This window comes from Carassius gibelio, chromosome B9 (assembly GCF_023724105.1).
Source record: "Carassius gibelio isolate Cgi1373 ecotype wild population from Czech Republic chromosome B9, carGib1.2-hapl.c, whole genome shotgun sequence".
Taxonomy (NCBI): Eukaryota; Metazoa; Chordata; class Actinopteri; order Cypriniformes; family Cyprinidae; genus Carassius; species Carassius gibelio.
This window is the reverse complement of record NC_068404.1, coordinates 11934852-11954016: the sequence shown is the minus strand read 5'-3', so window position 1 is coordinate 11954016 and position 19165 is coordinate 11934852. Positions and strand designations below refer to the sequence as shown.

Genomic DNA, 19165 nt, shown 5'->3' with positions numbered 1-19165 from the left:
AGCAGCCCCGGCAATAGTGCATCTGGGTAAACACACAAGAAATTGCTCAATAAATCACCGCCCTCCTTCAGAGCTGCAGGCAAAGCTTATGATGTGTCATTTCAGGAGTCTTTTCATCAGTAAATATGAGGGCTCCTTCAGTGTGGAGTATCTCCATCAAACGCAGAACTCCTCACAACACTCCAACAACTTCTGTCTGATGGCTCACTTTCAATGTAAATGTAAAAAAAAAATGCAGGAGAGGAGCATAAAATCTTTTTGTCTTCAGCATGATAAATGAAGAGATGACAAGTAAGCCTTGAGCTTTGGTTTTACCTATGCAGTGTCTGTGTGTGTGTGTGTGTGTGCGCACATGTCAAGGAGTGAATGTGCGGTGTGAATGTGAAAAAGGGAAAAGGGATAAAACAGTACAGCACGAACTGCAAAGCATGCATGTGGAAAACTGATAGGCAAAGTAGCTCATATAAAATGATACACTGGAATATTGATGTTTCTGTTTGATTGATGTATCAGGGATAGGTAATGTATGATAATATCTTACTTCAATAAATGCATAAATACACTGCTTTAACCTCGTAAAACAGTGTATAATGAGTATTTGAACTACTAAAAAATATATTTTCTTTTTCTCATGTCACAGGAATGACTGACTTGCTGAAATCATAGATAGACACATGGCTGAAAGTATATGTGTGTATAATTAACTAGACTACCTATTTACACCAAAAGTTCTATTAAATCAAACATACATTTAATCAATCAAAGACAAAGATTTTAAGCATGACAATATAGTGTGAAAGAACCAGATTGGCCTTCACAAATCACTGAACACCTCTTGGATGATGAATGGTAATTTGAGCTAGAGCCCTTTATCCAACATCATTTCCTGACCTCACTGATGCTCTGGTATGAAAGCATGCAAATTACTGCATCCATCTTTAAACATCTAGTGGAACACCTTCCTAGAGGAGAAAAGAGTCAACCAATAGTCTATGTAATGCCCAAGGTTTTGAAATGAAATATTCCAATAGAACATTTACAGGCTTACAGAGTATATATAGGTGGTGTTCAAGGGTCGACATACTTCTGGCCCTATAGTGCACAATATGCAAGAGTCGTAATTTGAGGGATGTATAAATCCTGAATGAATCCTGAGTGATATTTTAATGCTTAATTTGGCAACAGAAAAAAGTTAACAAATAGTTCAACCAAAAATACAAATTCTCTCATTAATAACTCACCCTCATGTTGTCATAAGACCTTTATTCATTTTCAAAATTCACACAAATTAAGATATTTTTTGATGAAATCTGAAAGCTTTCTGACCCTGCATAGACAGCAATGCAACTGACGCATTCAAGGCACAGAAATGCAGTAAGGACATTGTTGAGACATCGGTGGTTCAACCTAAATTTTACAAAAGCTACTGAATTTTCATTTTTGGGTGAACTATTCTTTTAATGATGTAATATTGCAACCTTACTGGTTAAAATATTTTAAAGGGATAGTTCACCAAAAATGTAAATCCTGTCATTATTTACTCAACATCATGTTTAAAACCAGAATGACTTTCTCTCTTCTGAGGAACTTTATGATGGCAACCAAACAACACTGGTGACCACTGACATTCACTGAATAAGAGGAAAAAAAAATCTGAAAAATATTTTCTTTTATGCTCTAGAAGTCAGTCAGTCATACAGCTTTAGAATGACATGCCAGAATTTTCTTTTTTTGGTGAACTATCCATTTAATGAACAGATCTGTGGCATCATTGCTAGTACAGTTTATAGTTATTACTTGCAGCATGCTACTATTATTTAAAAACGAGAGATGAAGCTGTATAAAATCACTCCTAAAGATTTAAACAAAGGAAATTGAGGCACAGATTTACATTTCTAAAACCCTACACCAGCTTTAGTGTGCTCAACGTTTATCTTCTGATTTGTTTTGAAAGATCCCACAAAACATAATTACATTTGGCCAGTAGGCATGACTTAGAGCAGCTCGTTTGGGCTAAAAGTATGCGGGATTTAGGATTACATCTGACCTTGACTTCACCTAAAGAACTCAGACAGTGAGCGTCTCCACAGGAACAGTGCATTACTTAATCAACTGATAACAAAGCCAGATAAGGTCCCAATTCCATTAGAGACCAAAATAACTCTCCAAGTTCTTGTTTGTTTCTTTGAGTTAGTGGAGATATATTTGCAGGGTCCAGAAGGGAGGGACTGAGCGCCTAATGAGGTCTTCTGTTAGATGTGTCAGCAGAATCGGACCGCGAGAGTGGGAGCAGTAGTATAATTACAGGCGTTTTATGATGTCGAGTCTCACGATTAGCTCTGGATGTAACGCAAGTCAAACAAGCACAGGTGAGCACTGTCCGCACTGCGACTCCTCTGGAAGACCATTTTAATGAGTGTGAATGATAGATTAATGATAGAAACAACAGTTGTGTTGTCTGCTTTACCAGAATGAAATTTAACCACGTCCAAATACACTCTGATACTTCTTTTTGCATTCGCTATGGCACAACAACTCCACGCAAGCGTTGAAAAGCACAGCGGCAAGGCAGAAAGATGTAAATAGCTGCTTTTTTCCACTGTTATATATCATCTCGGCTGGCGTTATCTCTCAATTATTGAGGATAAAGTCGGAATTGGAGCAACTTGGATCAACAGCAATGAACTGATGGCTGTTGTTAATAAATAATGCAATCAGTGCTTAATGCACTGAGGGAATACACAGCCCGCTGTGATCGGAATAGTAATTGAAAAGCCAACAAGTAATGCCATAATGAAGAGCAAGAGGAACAGAAAGGGCTAGCTTAATCTGCTCTTTAGTTCTTTCACTGTATGTTGAATACAAGCTGCTCTGGATTAAATGACTCACACTTAATGCTAACACTTGAATAAAAGGGCACTTTAGACGGCTTAAACAGTTTGACTTTTTCACACAACACACAACCCTTGCTGTTCACTAAGCTATTGACCTTTAAAGACCTAAAAGACAAAATGCAATACGGTCAGAACATTTAATTTATACAGAGCTAATTTATTCTGACCTGAAGCAACCAGACTCAAGGTGATGTTAACTTGTCTGCCAGCTCTTAAAGTGAAAATGCGGTGTGACACGGCACAATCAGAACATATTGATGTTTAATATACTGTAGGACTACAGCTATGTGAAGCAAGATTATGAGGTAATGAGATTTCATAATGGGCAGGGCTACATGGCATGTCAGTTAACAATAGGATGTAACAAATAGGAACTAAATGGCTAATGCAATTCTGTGTTTGTCGCCGTGGTCAGGAAAAAATTACTCTGGTTATAATGAGAGCATCCCTTTATTGTGCTGAACACCTGAGAAGAGATGATGCTGACCCTCAGAGGACCTCAGATGATGCTAACCCTGAATCAACAAACAGAACTAACAAATATTGCTACAAGTGTGACTGCATCATATAACAATTATTAATTATTAATATTAATAATGTTCATCGTCTAGCTGACTACGTCTTGTAGTAATTTTTTTCTAAAAATCCTGTCAAACATGCACAAACTGACAGTCACCACCATAAGCTACTACTAAATATTGTAGAAACATAATTTTCTGTAAAGTTGCTTTGTAACGATTCGTATTGTAAAAAGCGCTATACAAATAAACTTGAATGAATGCTGGGCCTAGTTAAAACTAGTTAGATTTGTCGAGTAAATTCACCTAATATCTCACTGACTAATAATAATAATAAAAAAAAACACTAAATACATTTGAAATTATACTTGTGTTATTTCTGTATATCATTCAAAAGTCAATGGGATTTTTCTAAAGAAATTAATGCTTATATTTATCAAGGCTGCATACCATTGAATCAAAATTTGCACTAAAGACATTTACTATACTGTTAAAAAAGATTTATATATCAAATAAATGCTGTTCTTTCGAACTGACTATTCATCCCCCCCCAAAAAAAATTAACTGCTTTCAACACTGATAGCAATAATAATGTTTCTTGAGCAGCAAATCAGCATGATTTCTGAAGGATCATGTGACATGAATAAAGACTGGAATAACAACTGCTGAAAATTCAGCTTTGTGATCACAAGATACTTTTTTTCAAAATCATTAAAATATTTACAAACACAAACATTTGAACATTAGTATATATATGTGCAATGTGTCTGTGGTGAGTGTTTTTGTCAGGAATAAATTTAGTCTTTCTCTTTTAAGAGGCCTTGTCGAATAGATTTCAAACACAATTGGAATGCAGATAAAACTCAGAAGAATGACACTAAAATATTGTGTCAGTAAGATGAATTCAAATAATTGTTGACAAGACTGAAAATAACAAAGAAATACTTTAAATCCTTAAAATATAAATAATATTTGAGAGAGAATGAAAATAACCAGCAAACAGAGTACTATATCTAAAACAGGATAACTGCAACGGAGAATACTGAAGAACTCTAGTTTCTATAAAGTGTACAATTCATCCTCCTATCTGCCCATGTTCAAATTAGGCTCTGATTACACTCACAGCGCAAAATCTGATCAATACTCATCTCGACTAAATGCAAAATATCGAATGACTCATTTTTGACCGGAACAGAATCCCGTTTTAAAAATAGCATCTTGAAAGTAAACGTGACACCTGTCTAAATCGCAAACATGTCACACGCAGACGACTTCGTTTATGACAGACACCAGACACAACATGGTGTCATCCGTCACCTAGACGAGACAGGAGGAGACGTTATCAAGCTTCCTCCGATTCTTTGAGTCGCCTGCCGCAAACGACACCGTAGCAGCGCGCAGAAGTAACTGTGGGGTAAATTCAATCGGAGGAGGGTTAGGTGACAGGTTCAATCAGTCAACACCTGATTGTGCCTTTTCTTAGATTGAGGTCTGGAGGTGAGATGAAAAATAACACAGTAATTTGTTTCTGAAGCATTGCTGTTAGGTCTCTAAAACTCCAAGTGCCAATATCTCGAAAGCCCAATGGCAAATAGAAAGCAAGATGTTCACTGGATGATTGCTTACTCTGCGCTGTTTTTTTTTTTCTTGTGCAGTTCAAATTTATGAATCAACATTTCTTTTTGCCTTTGAGATAAATACCCACCCCATCCTCATTGCTGATCTGTCAGAGTTGATCTATTTAACAAAAACACACTAGCAGCAAACCGCTTCACATTAAAGCGGTTTTGAGGGAGATAGTTTCACAAAATCCATTCAATTACACAATTCATATCTGGTGCATCACTGCCAGGTACAATGTGGACACCTTTTCATCCTATTCTGCTATATAGATTTCATCTCTTTTATTTTGAAGGTGAATCTACTGGTTTCATACTACGACTGGTTGTTCACAGTGTATTGATGTTTTAGAAAGAAATACCACTAAAGGATGACCATCACTGGCTTTGATGAACGAAACCTCAAGACAACTGCCAGGATTACACAAAAGCTTCAGTCTTTGTGCTGCATGTCAAGACAGAGGAAGTAGGATAGATAGAGAATGTGAGTTTCCGTTTCAGAAAGCCATACTGAGATCTGAAATAATATATAGCATAAACACACTATTACCCGGAACACTGCAGCTGACAGTTGAGATGATACCACTATAAAACATCAGTGAACTTGCTGTCAGGACTGGAAGGGAAGACACAGCACACTGGCATTACAAGAACGGTTAGACAGAATTAGCTTCGCATTGTACAGAATTTGCTTATTTGGTGCCAGTCAGTCATTTCACAATGAAATTTGTATCGATAAATCAAAATGACACATGCATAGTATTTTATTTCACAAATCATTTTAAGGCGCTTCTAATGAGAATCGCCTAATAGAGCACAACAGTCTGCTTTTGGAAACATCCCATTCATCTTCTCCAGTGAAATTGAGTTTTAACGATTCTGTATAAATCTTTCAACAGAGACCTACCGTGAGCTCCACGATTGTTAAGCAATGATATATGCTTCTGTATGAGCCATTTCTTTAAAAAGAAATCCTAAAAAAAAAAAAAATTGTAGTAGCCACATTCTCAATAAATTACATTATCCATAACCTTGAAGAAATATACACCAATCAGTTGTGTTACTGTAGAAACAGAATTCCTACCAAGAGAGCTCATGCAGTGATTGTACTAAAATACACATGTGTCTAAAATCTAAATATGGTCCCACTTTATATTAGGTGGGCTTAACTACTATGTATTTTACTTACATTTAAATTATTCATTTGATATTACAAATGCACTTATTGTGTACATACATGTTTTTACATTGTACTTATATTTTTAAAAACATTACATATGTAATTAATTTCTGTATTTGTCTTTGTAATTACACTGTTGACCCATCCCATTCACCTTAACCCACCATTTAAACTACCCATACCATTCCAACCTTAATAGATGCAGAAGTGTTTTGCAATACAATATGAACACAATAAGTACATTGTACTACATAGTAGTTAAGGCTATAATTAAATACTAATACCTAAATAACTTAACTTGACTTTTTATGCTTCTTGGGATACAGAGTCCTCTGCCTAAATCATTACATGAATTTAAACACAGCTCTCTTTCTTTAAACTTTTTTCTTTAAAGTCTGTAATGTTGTGATAGATCTCAAAGCTGGTTGTTTTGGTTCACGGCCTCTTCATTGAAGTTTCTTTGGATACTCCAGTGAAGAAAATAAATGGGAAAAAATACATCCAGAACCAAGGCAGCTGGAAAAAGCGGCTAGTCACTGGGGTTTATTCAACTTTTCAATTGAAGAAAAAATATATATTTAAATGCACTGACCAGACAACCGCAACCAGACATGCTAGCTCAGTGTGCATTAGGAGATACCAAATAGCCTCCAGAGAGCCTAGATCATTCCTATCTACCTCAGACATCATATTTATCAGTCAAATGACCATGTTAAGTCACCATGTTAAGATAAGCTAAAAGATTATAACACAGATCCAGTTGTTTTTGCTTATGCTGTGTCATATGTCAAGCAACAACTCAAACCAAGTTAAGGCCCATTGGTGTATGCAAGAAGTATAAGCAAGTAGAGTATAAGCATAACTGTTTTCACATGGGCTTAAGTGTGCTTTTTAGCTTTCAGACTTGGTTTTCTCTTAAGCTCAAAGCTATCATTAAATAAATGAGAAAGTGCAGGTCAAGATGCGTTTCTGTCCCTTGTAGTCTTCAAATTCAAGCAGGTATTTTCATCTACTTATTTATTTATAGGCTGTTTTATTTCATCTAAGATGCTTATTTTGGGATCTGCAGCATCACGGGAGATTTCAGAAGAAACTCATTCAATTAAAGCCCAAGTGAAAACAACTGAAGCTGAAGCTGAACTTTTAACGGCACAACGCAGCTTGACACGAACCTCATGATGGTCTGTGACGCCGGCCTGCTGTGCTCTTCTCTCTCAATCATCGATTCAATGAAACACGAGCACATCTTGGAAAACCATGTAGTATATCAGTCACTAATTTTTGATGCAGCCCGGAGTTTATTTAACTACAAGAAAACCTCAATGTATTGATATCTTCTAGCTGTAAGTCTCTTGATAAAATAATAAAATACATTACGCTGGTAATTTGAATAGCTTATGAGTCGAAAACTTGTGATGCTTTGCATCGGAGAATGATGACACCAGTCATTTCCTGTACTCCTCTAGTGTAATTAGAACTGAAACATGAGCAAATTTGGACTATATTAGTGTTGATTTATTGATATTAATATGACTGGAAAAGCCACTATTTAATGATGTCTTCTGATCGTAAATTTCACCTTTACATAATCAATTGCATCCTGCTCATGATAATATAGAAAACAAGGTCATTTAATGCTGTATGTTCTCTGTTTATTTTCTATTTCACAATATTATTGTTTTATTGTATTTTTGCTCATATGGTGGCATATTTAATAGGAACATTGAAAAGTCACATTTCATTATGAGGGAATAATAGAGCTGGATTTGCCCCTTTACTGTTGCACTTGCAAATCACTGATAAAATGAAACACCAGCTAATTTTAAACCGTACGTGTCAAAGAATGTCTGGATTTCATGATGTTATAATAACAGGCAAAAATCCCTATGCACTCATGTCTTCTGATAGTAAACATCTCAATTACATAATGTAATCCAATCTGGTAATTTTCCAATATCATATAATACTGTGGACGTAACAATGAGAAAATGAATAGAGTTTGGATTTGCAGGCAGCTGGCAATATTCCCTCCGGTATTATATATATAAAAAAAGAAAAACCTACAAAATTACACCTTAAATTGCTGGCTCAGCAGTGAGGCCAGGACCAGATCGCCATTATTCACTCAGAAAACTAAATTCTCTCTATTCCCACCTAATCAGAGCACATAGAGAGGAACCTGTGAACAGCTGGGGACCGCCGGAGCCATTTCATACAGAAATAGTTTGTAATGCATCTCCCCGTGCTTGCAGTCGAAACGCATCCCGCCACGCCAAAAAGAAAACAATCAATATAACATAGCAAACTATTGACCTGTGCATTGTTCACCAAAACCACCAAAGATGCAATTTTCTCAGAAAGTGAGGTGACTTGTCAACACGTTTGCGCGTTGTCCACTAGCTTCTAAGGCTCCCTCGTAAACAACGAATCAGGCGGATGCCGTGGGCCAATTCTATTAGCCGTAGAAACATTTTCTAGCAATGGATCCTGCTTTCACAATATTGTGAAGAAGCTTCCTTTGATCTCTAGAACTAATGCCAAGGGCTTTACACTTGCGGAAGCCGACTTTGCTCTGTTCTGTAGCTACCGATATTTTTTTTTTTTTTTATCCCAGTCTGTTGCTATTTATACAGAGCAACACTGCCAGTATTCCCAGGTGGCTTTATGATAGCCTCTTGCTTTCTGCATCCCAGTAAGTATAAATTAGGGATGCATAGTTCAGTGAGTAGTTGCTAATGGTCACAGCACCACACTTTTTTTCCATACACACCCAAGACCTTGGAAATGACACAAATTCCCGGATTTCTTGGCACAAGACATTTTGGCTCGGTAATGAGAGAGCGCAAGCAGCTATAGTCATTATTTCATTGTTTGTAGGCAGGCTGTGTGTTAATTAGATGCAAGGCGCAGCTAATGTTAAGGAGGATGTTAAGAGCCATCACCAGGCACAAGCAGCCTGAAGTAATAATCTACCAGGGGAGAATTTCCAGGGCAAAGTGGGAAAAACAGTATCTTAAATAGGCCCACAGTGAGCATACGAGCACCAGTGCCAACTTCAGAGAGCGTACAAGAGGGGATCGGACTGAAAACATCCAGGTTTTAGAAGGCAGTCGGCCTAATGCAATCACCATAAACAAATGCTGCTCACAGCGGTTGGGCCACGTATATCAGGAGAAGTAGCTTTGCATCTGCCAGACTCCAACAATTGCAAGTCATTTTCTCATTTTGCTGATATAACTCGAGTCCCCTCAGTGGACAGTCTGCTATCTGGATTTGACAAGTGCTTCGGAGCTGTCCCCTAAACTGAAACAACTATCTTAAATGTATTGTGCTTCAAATCAAATCTGAACAGAGCCTGTATTTTTCTATGTAGGTGAAGATATGAACAGTGGAGTGGTGAGGTTCGGTCAGAATAAAATAGCTGTCATGCAGGATGTGTCTGAGGTTTTTGGTCAGCACAGTACCCAAAGGATTCAGTCCGCCGCAAGAAAAAAAAATCACATTGGGCACAAAAGCGTACTCTTATTCCCATAAGTCTTATCTCTTTAAGTTCTTAAACTGAAGGGTTGTCTGTCATTTCTGCACTGAGGGAGGAGGGGTGAAGATGCAAAGGAAAACGCAAACTCCTCCAAACCTGACAGGGATTAGGAACTTCAGAGGAATAGGGCTAATGGAGGAACGAGGATGGAGACAAAGAACAGTGCACTAATTTTGTGTGTGTGCGTCAGGTTTTGACTACTTTGTGGAGACTAAATGTCCTCACAAGGACATTAAAACCTGAATTCTGCTACACCAGCACTTTACACAACCGGTTTAATAACCATACTAAATAATGTCCTAAAATTGCAAAAAGGTTTCTGTTAATTTTAGATTTAGGAGATGTCATTAGATTAACATTAAGAAACAACAGAAGAAAAAAAAAAATTCAACATGAAGAAAAACAAACATGAAAAGCCAATGAAAGCAAGTAATATACTGTAGGAATGTTTTTATTTACATGATATTACCAGAGGAAAAACTCGTGGGTTTGTCAATAAAGAATCATGCCAGAAACAAATGTTATTGATCATAAAAGGTTGAAAGCTGTGAATACTGACTTGCTAATTTATTTTGCGCTTATTTTTTGTAGTGTTGAGTATAGCAATAAATCTTGCCAGAAAACACTAATTATTTAGCTGGTAGGCTTCTGCAAACAAACTACATTTCCATTATTATTAGATGCAGCAGGAAATAAATATATATATATATATATATATATATATATATATATATATATATATATATATATATATATATATATATATATATATATATATATATATATATATATATATATATATATATAATTACTTTTAATTTTATAAGATTTAATTTTCTTCATTGTACACACAAAGCTTCAGGTATGTATGCGCCTAACACACATAGTTTACACCTATTCCATTTGTCGTTGTGGAAAAGGCAAAATTATACTAAATTACCCAATATCTCTATTGTATTCAAACCAAAATCGCACATAACGTTTACATGATGGAAAAAATGGAAACTGGCTGCTGAAAATGGTAATACATGCATCTGTATGTGGGTGTTCTACTGTTTACACATAATTATGGAGTGCCAAAACTGGCAGTTAATAATAAGGGTAATTAACAGATGCTAAGATATATAGCAGACAGGCAGACATTAAAAAGACTAACTGCTTTAGCTATCGCCTAGATACGAAGATTTTTCTTCTCTGGTACCATAACACAGTTTCCTATCTGTATCTACAAACACACATCACCAAAGCCTGCTTTAAAGATACCAAACCTGAAATATGGCTCATATTAAAATTATATAGTAGTTTGTCTAAAAATAGAATAAATGAACAAACAAACTAACTTTTAAAAGTTTGGGGTTAGTAAGATTTCTTTTTGGAAAACTGATACTTTTATTCGGCAAGAATGTATTACATTTATCAAAAGTTCTATCAATTCTAACCAATTCTGGTTAATCTATCTTCTCAACGGCATTACCTTACTATAATAATATGCCAAAGCAATACATTTATTTAATGACTGATTTGTAGTCTGAATATCGTAAAAAAGATAATATATTGTTTCTCAGACTGAAAAAAACTAACAAAAAAAACTGTGAATCAGTTGTACCATTGGTGCTAAAGACAATTTCGCCTCCAGAAATCTCATGTAACAACATTTGCCGGATGTTAAATTCTGAAAAGACACATGCTTTGCAATACTGACAAGCATAAAGATGTTTTCATCCTGCTTCCAGAGCATTTCGACACTAACATCACTCGCGGCACCCAATGAGATCAAGTGCTCAGGGATGAAAAGCAATTAGACAATAAATGAGAATGTGGTAGAATGCAGTCACTCAAAATGATTATTCTCTAAGCATCAGGGAGCTCCGTCGAGTGTCTATGATCCTGAACTAATAGGGGTTATGGACACGCAGGGCTTTACTCAGGGACGAGTGCATAAAGGTGTCTTCTCCCAAGTGTCTTGCCTGCTGAATTTAGTGTCAGGGGATGGATTGTAAGGCCTGTTGCTCTGGCCAGGAGATCCATGAACCAATAAGACAGCCACTGCACAAGGCCCCATGAGATCACATCGCAACCCGCCACAGAATTAGCATGCCAATGTCTAGTGGTGGTGGTGGGGGACTGATGTAATTGAAAAGTGTGGAGCAGACTGCAGATCCAGTCATGCAGTCTCTGCTTTCCAGGGTAATTACTACCAAGACACCTAGCACAGACACAGACCTGCACAAATGTAGTTCTGTTGCAAAATCAAGACACTGTGGATGCCGTTCCAAAAGGTAGACAAGCCTTATGATGCTTTAAAAAAAACACTGGCTTTGTAGTTTTAGCACTGAACTGTTATGCACATGCGTAAACACAAAGGCCGTACACCTACACACAGACAGAGGCTGGAGTTTGTGTGTCACAAATCTATCATTTAAAAGAGGCTGAACTTCATTTTGTGTGTCCGGGACTCCTCTGATCTGTTGGTCAGAGGGCATGATGGGAAATGGGTATTTCTGGTCTCCATGCCTTCACTCTTAATGTTGCTGCAGGCAGCACCCATCAGCCTAGATTGACACACACCTACAGTACAGCCTGAGTGAAACACCCCACGCCTTCAGCTCCCTCTGCTATTAATTATCCAGAGCTGGTGACAGCGTGCCACCGGCCAGCCGACAGCACGCTGGACAAACATGATCTATATATCGGGCAGAAGTGACACCTCCAAAAGGACAGAGTGAAGCTGCATTCAAATGCAACCTCATGCTTTTACTGTAAAGAACGGGAGATTGTGCTGTCCTGTGTAATTCGAGTAGGAAATTGGGTTTGATAAACAAATAATGTAGGGAATTGTTGATGCATGGGCAGAACCAGTATTCAATAAAAGTAATCAATATAACAATTAGTTCTGGTCCTTGAATTTGATTGGTTGAGCAGCATCCCAGAAGTGCTGATATACAGTCCAACTGCACTGGGACATTCCACTGTTCTGGACAGACTGTATAAATGATTAATGGAACATATTAAATTGCATGCTAGTTCATGTAAAGTACATCAAACAAATTAATGATATTGTTTCAAAAGCTACAAGTGAAATTAGGCATAACATTATAATGTATTTTAAATTGCACAGCCTTTTTTTATATTTGCTGAAAATTACATCTAACAATGTTATTCATTTATTACTCTTAAGTTAAAGAGATGCATCCACTGACTTTTAGACAACAGTAATCATGATCAAAATATAAAAATCGGAAACATGAAAAGTAATAATTACATTTCTAAAATTGTCTCTAATATAACTAAATAAAAACAACAACAACAACAAAAAAACATTAACTATCATTTAAAAAAATCCTATCGTATCAAAATCTGTCATATTAAATGCTATAAGATTGTGTTTTAGACACAAAATTATAATATAGCCTACATTATGAAAATGGAAATAATGAGAATGTATTTTGAGATTTGCTAAAGATGTAAAATACCCAATATTGTCTGATTCTGATTGACTGATTGATAAATGAATGAATAAAGTAAAATAAATATTTTTATGCATGCTGTAAACAAATGTAGGAATCATATTATTATGCACAGTATTAAAAAAGAACATTTATTTTGAGATTTGCACAAGATTACTTTTCAAAGTTTTATGTAAATTTTGACGTGCTTTAATAAAAAAAAAAGAAAAACCAAACTAGGCATTATGCCATCGGTTTCTCCAAAAGCAAAAACCATTCAGATTTTCTTTATAAAACTCTTCAGGCTTCAGAGAAATTATCCCATCTCACAGATTTATGAGACAGCTGTGGGCAATATATCTTCACATCAGTAGGTTTCATTTAAAATGATAAAGCAATCTGTACCTTGTACACACTACAGGAGACAGCAGCACATGGAGAGGAGGCCATTAAAATGCACAGGAATCAAGCTGGTCAGTTCAGCCGTCGTTGACAAATAGCCTTCCACATGCCTATTCCTTGCTTTTGTGTCGGCTAAAGCATCCATGCACGGATCCATTACAGAGAGACCTGAATATGTATGTACGAAGGCTTCGTCTTCCTTTCATCATCGTAGGGTAACAAGCAAAGCTCTGATTCACAGACACACACATGCATACACACACAAGATTAAAAAAAAGACCTTATGAGCTGCCTTTTTAGTTTGGATGGAAAAAAGCAAGCCTTTCAGTTCAAAGAGCCATTCAAATGTCCTCTACTGGTCAACATCATCCTTCAGAAACACAATTAATCACCATATTCATTTCGGTTGCTGTTTCAGTTTCTAAAACAGTTCTCTTTAAAACAGTCTGTGAGGTTCAGACACCACAAACAAGCTCCCTGAAGACATACAGTGCATCAAAAAACAACAGGAGGAAGAAAAAAACGTGTCATTTCCTGTTATCTGATGAGGCCGCACTTATGTGTACTTATACTTCAACATAAACAGATTGCAAAAGTCATCTGAAGATAGGCAGACATGCAAGGAGCAGAAATATTCAAGCTAAGTGAGCCATGGAAGTCACCATAATTTTCATTATACTGCATGTTTTTCCAAGAACAGTTTCAGGAGGAACTTCAGAAAGAATTGATGGACTCGACAGAGAGTAAAGTACTGTAGTTCTGCTAAAGGACTACATTTACAAATACTTGCTGATGTTCTTTCTATGTTTCTCTCTTGTCTTGTCCTCAACTGACTGCTATGATTTTCAGAAGTAGAATTGTGATGTTTAAGAGAAGCAACTGAGGAAGGAGAGCACGATCAGATGACTGATAGAGTGAACGGTTCAATCGATAAACACTGGAGTAGGGGTGCAACACTGTTTGCACAGGAGCCAGATGGAGAAAGCTGTTGAAACCTCATATGGGCTGAAATCATGTTCCAGGCCACCAGGGACACATCATTTTTATCTGTGAGAGCGGGGGGATGGGGAGGTGAGGGCTCAGGCTTTCCTGGCATTCCTCGCCCATTACCGATACACAGAGGAACCTGTCTGCCAAGACCTTAAATGCTCCAATACATCTCGGCGAAATGCGTTCCGAGATGTGTTCAGCATTTAATTCGAGTATTAATCAATCGCTTTCATCAACAGACGAATGAGTCTTTGGGTGTCATGGACAAGTAATGGTAGAAAAATACCAGCAGCTGGTTTTCACGTGAGGTGTATTTCAATGAAACTGAACGCTTGACTGTACACTGTCTTGTTTCATTGTTTCATGCTTTGTTGTAACTTCAATCGCTCTGTATGTGCCGCAGCAAAAGGTGGAAATCAACTTGATGTGGGTCAGCAAGCATGAAAAAAAGAAATATATATTTGTACCGAAACTTAAAGTTTCACATTTAAGAGGAAGGTGACATCCGATTAGCAGTCAAAGACAGAAGAAACAAGTTTATTGATGCTTCTCATAAGATTCCTTACGAAAAAATATATATATTAAGCCGATTGTTGAAAATCAATAAATATGTATATATTTATACATAAATATAAATATAAATATGTATAGCTAAGCAATTAATATGGACAGCATAAATCAGAACATTTGATTTTAGGAAATTCTGATGAGATGTGTGCAATTGTATCAAGGATTAGAAATGGTTTAAGGAGAAAAAAAGAAAACAGAAAACAAATCAGCTAAAAATTTATTATTTGGCTCTGAAAGTGTTTAATTAAATGTAAAAAACATTTTTTTTTAAATACATATTTTGAATAACGTAACTTTTAATGTGTTATACAGTATATCAATATCAATCATCGTTATTCATGCAATTACATTACCATTTAAAAATGTGGAGTTGTTTTATATGATCACCAAGATGGAATTATTTGATCTAAAATACAGTACAATCGACAATATTGAAAATAATATTGTTGTACACAACAATGAGATATTAATACAACTTAAAAGATACATTTTATGCCACTTTTTACAATATGTAATATAAGTCTCTGGTGTCCCAGAATGTGTCTGTGAAGATTCAGCTCAAAATACCCCACAGATCATTTATTATATCATTTTGAGAATGGCTATTTTGAGTGGAAGCAGAAACAGCTGTTTTACGAGCCTGTGTCTTTAAATGCAAATGAGCTGCTGATCTCCAACCCCTTTTCCAGAATAGAGCTGTGCCCTTACAGCTCGGACCTGCTAAAAACATCTGTTTTGGTTCTGATTATCATGTTTATCACACTGAAATCATGCGTTTTAAACCATGTAAGTTATAAACATCTGATATACGGTTTTCTGAGAGCTCACATCCGAAGCACACGGCTGTCACAACATGCGAGTACTAAACTAAGTTCTCTTTCACACAGAAGTTTGCGTTAAAAACACACATGAGCTACGAAAACAGTCGGTTATGTATGTGAAGGTAAACTGCTGGCAAATAAATCGCATGTTTATTTTAGATCTGTGTGGCAGCAGCAATATAGGCCTACAGTAAATAAATCAATAAATCCACTGCTCTCTTGTCTCCTCTGAGGCTGGGACTCTAAACAGTGTTCTGTGCTCGTCTGTGCAGCAAAGACAGAACAGTTTGTATGTTTTGCTTAGACATTCACCATGGCATTAGAGCTGGTACACCTCTGTCGCTTGCAAAATCGAAAGGACAGCACCTTGGGTATAAACTTACAGATTAAAGGGTGGTAATATTAGAATGAGATCCCTTTGCCACGTCACCAAGGGAGCGAAATCTGATGCGCTCCTTTTCTCATACTCATGCAGAAAAAGGTTTACCAAAACATAGGGTTAATCTTCTTCACGTTTCCTTGGTTGGTAGACGTGACACCAGGGACCTGATTATAGCACTTAAAACCTGGAAAAGTCAGGTTTTCATGATATGTCACCTTTAAAATAACAGTTTTCAATTGAATATATTTTAATATGTAACACAAAGCCGAATTTTCAGCAGTCATTACCCCAGTCTTCAGTGTCACATGATCTTTCAGAAATCACTCTAATATGCTGATTTGCTAAAAACATTTCTCACTATCACCTATGCCGAGAACAGCTGTGCTGTTTACTATTTTTGCAGGATTCTTTCATGAATATAAAGTTTAAAAGATCAGCATTTATTTAAAACATAAATCTTTAGTGACATTATAAATATCTTTACTGTCACTGTAGATCAGTGTAACTGCATCCTTAATTAATAAAAGCTTTACCAACATAAACTATTCTCTCTTCTTTTTTTTCTTTAAGGAACATTATCAACATTCTTTAATTTCACTCTAAACAGTTACCATTTGGAAATCAAGTCTGAAAAACTAATGTAAAAAAAATATGTTTCTGCTCAGAATTAAGAAATGTTTCTGACCCTTGGTTAAATTCTCTGGCTTATAATAGCAATTAACACCAAATTTAAGTGAGGTGGTGTCGAAATCTGAAACTGAAAAGGAGATAATTAGGATTAATGAAATCTCATTAATGATTATATATATGTTATATATATGTTGATATATGTATATATAGATAGATAGATAGATAGATAGATAGATAGATAGATAGATAGATAGATAGATAGATAGATAGATAGATAGATAGATAGATAGAGTGAATTCTATAAACTCTTTTCTCTGTAAGCGAGTTACATGACACAATGCAACTAAACCAGACCGTGTCTCAGTATAATCACTGAAGCAGCCTACACTGCAAATCACACTCTTGCATTGTAGACAACTTTGTTGACTATAAGGGAATCGCTCTAGTTTTATACTGACGCTTGCTCTCGGAGTTGACGGGGTGTTAGAGTGATTCACTGCCAGTCTCTGAGCCTTGGCACAGTCGGGCCCTGAGCTCTCCATCTTATTTATATGAATGATTCAAGCCTGCGAATATGCATCAGTCCACACCTGCCATTACTCTGCCTGATTGTCACACCTGAGACACCTCCAGAAACGACTGCAAAAACAGAGCAAGCAGAAATGAGCACGAGCACAGTTTCTCATTTTCAGCTTAAATTCACCACAACTGAAAACAAACGGCACGAGAGAACTTACATCCACTAACTCTAAGAGACAGGAGAGCTCAGCTGCGCTTGGTTAATCACAGTAAGAGATGACTCTCAAGAGGGGAGGCATGTCTATGTCCTGGTTGGCTGAAAGTCGTTCAGATAGGGACGATGATCAAACGTCTGATGGTTGACGCTGATTAAGGTGAAATGCTGCTGCAGAACAGCGCTCTTCCTCCACACGGCATTAAGAGTATAAATGAAATATAAGACACACGTACTTTACTTATAGAGTATGTGGACCAAATGGAGCTATTTTCAGTGGTGAGATTAATTAATTTATTCATCAGAAAAGAAAACAGTGTGAAAAAGACAACTAAAGTGTTGATTTTAGCATGCATTTGTTGTTAATGTTGCACCAAATTTGCATACAAACATGTATTCCACCAAAAACTTAAAAAAAAAAAAAATCCATAAGTTTGCAGCATCTTCTATATTTTTGAAAAGGAATCAAACTGACTCAAAACTCTCATTTAAAGGCAACACAAAACGGACATGTGGGCCTCACACAGCTGTCTCCATGTGTCGCCTTGACTAAATAACACAAAGCATTTTCCCGTCTGATGTATTGTACTCTTGAGAAAATGGGGCGAAAGCAATGCAGGTAATAGATTGTAAGGCTTTCATCTGAATTCCTACATGAAGTATGAATAATACTTTATCATCCTTTTCTCAAAGTAGGGCAGGTAAGCGTCAGTGAGTCATGGAAGTTCAAAGACATGTTCAAACATCCAACTCCTGGGACAAAAATATCGCTGCGAAACAACAACAGCCCACAATATATTTGCTGATTGGAGAAATGTTGTAGATATTCCACACATTCAGAATGAATGCCTCATGCATTGATAGTAACAACTATTGACAGCCATAGTCAGCTTTGAAAAAACCTGCATTAGACAAACACCTTTCCACATTGTTGTCTGCTTCTCACATAATGGAATTGATTAGTCTAAGCACACCCACCTCGAACAAAAATAATTGGGGTTGGGACCAGTCAAGAGAAAGATAAAACATGCTGAATGCAGTGAAAGCCACCCCAAAAAAATACAATTATCCACAGTTGTCGTTTTAACCTGAGGTTTGCTGCATCTAAACGCTGATTTGCCTGCCCATGAACCGTCCACTTGAACCGGCTTGTTTAGGAGACCACACAAAGTGATTCCATTCATTTGGAGCCCTCCTTTATTAATAATTCATGCACTCTGGAACAGCAGATCTCAGAGCTGCTGCTATGACTCTCTCCTCTCGTCTCATATCAAACTTTGCGTAAAATCAGCTCTGAGCCACGGCACTTACATAAGAGCCTCCTCAGTTTCTGTGAGTGCACCTCTATCAGGAGAAACTCACGTCTAACTGCCACAAAATGGCAAATCAAACACACTTTAATGACCATTCAGGCATCCTATGCTAATCTACAGGCAGAGACA

General features: G+C 36.8%; 1 protein-coding gene across 3 annotated transcripts in view; it reads right to left on the bottom strand.

Annotated features, from left to right (window-relative positions):
* thsd7ba (thrombospondin, type I, domain containing 7Ba) overlaps window positions 1-19165 on the bottom strand; it is a 245886-nt gene that overhangs the window by 171112 nt on the left and 55609 nt on the right. The gene's annotated exons all lie outside the window — the stretch shown is intronic.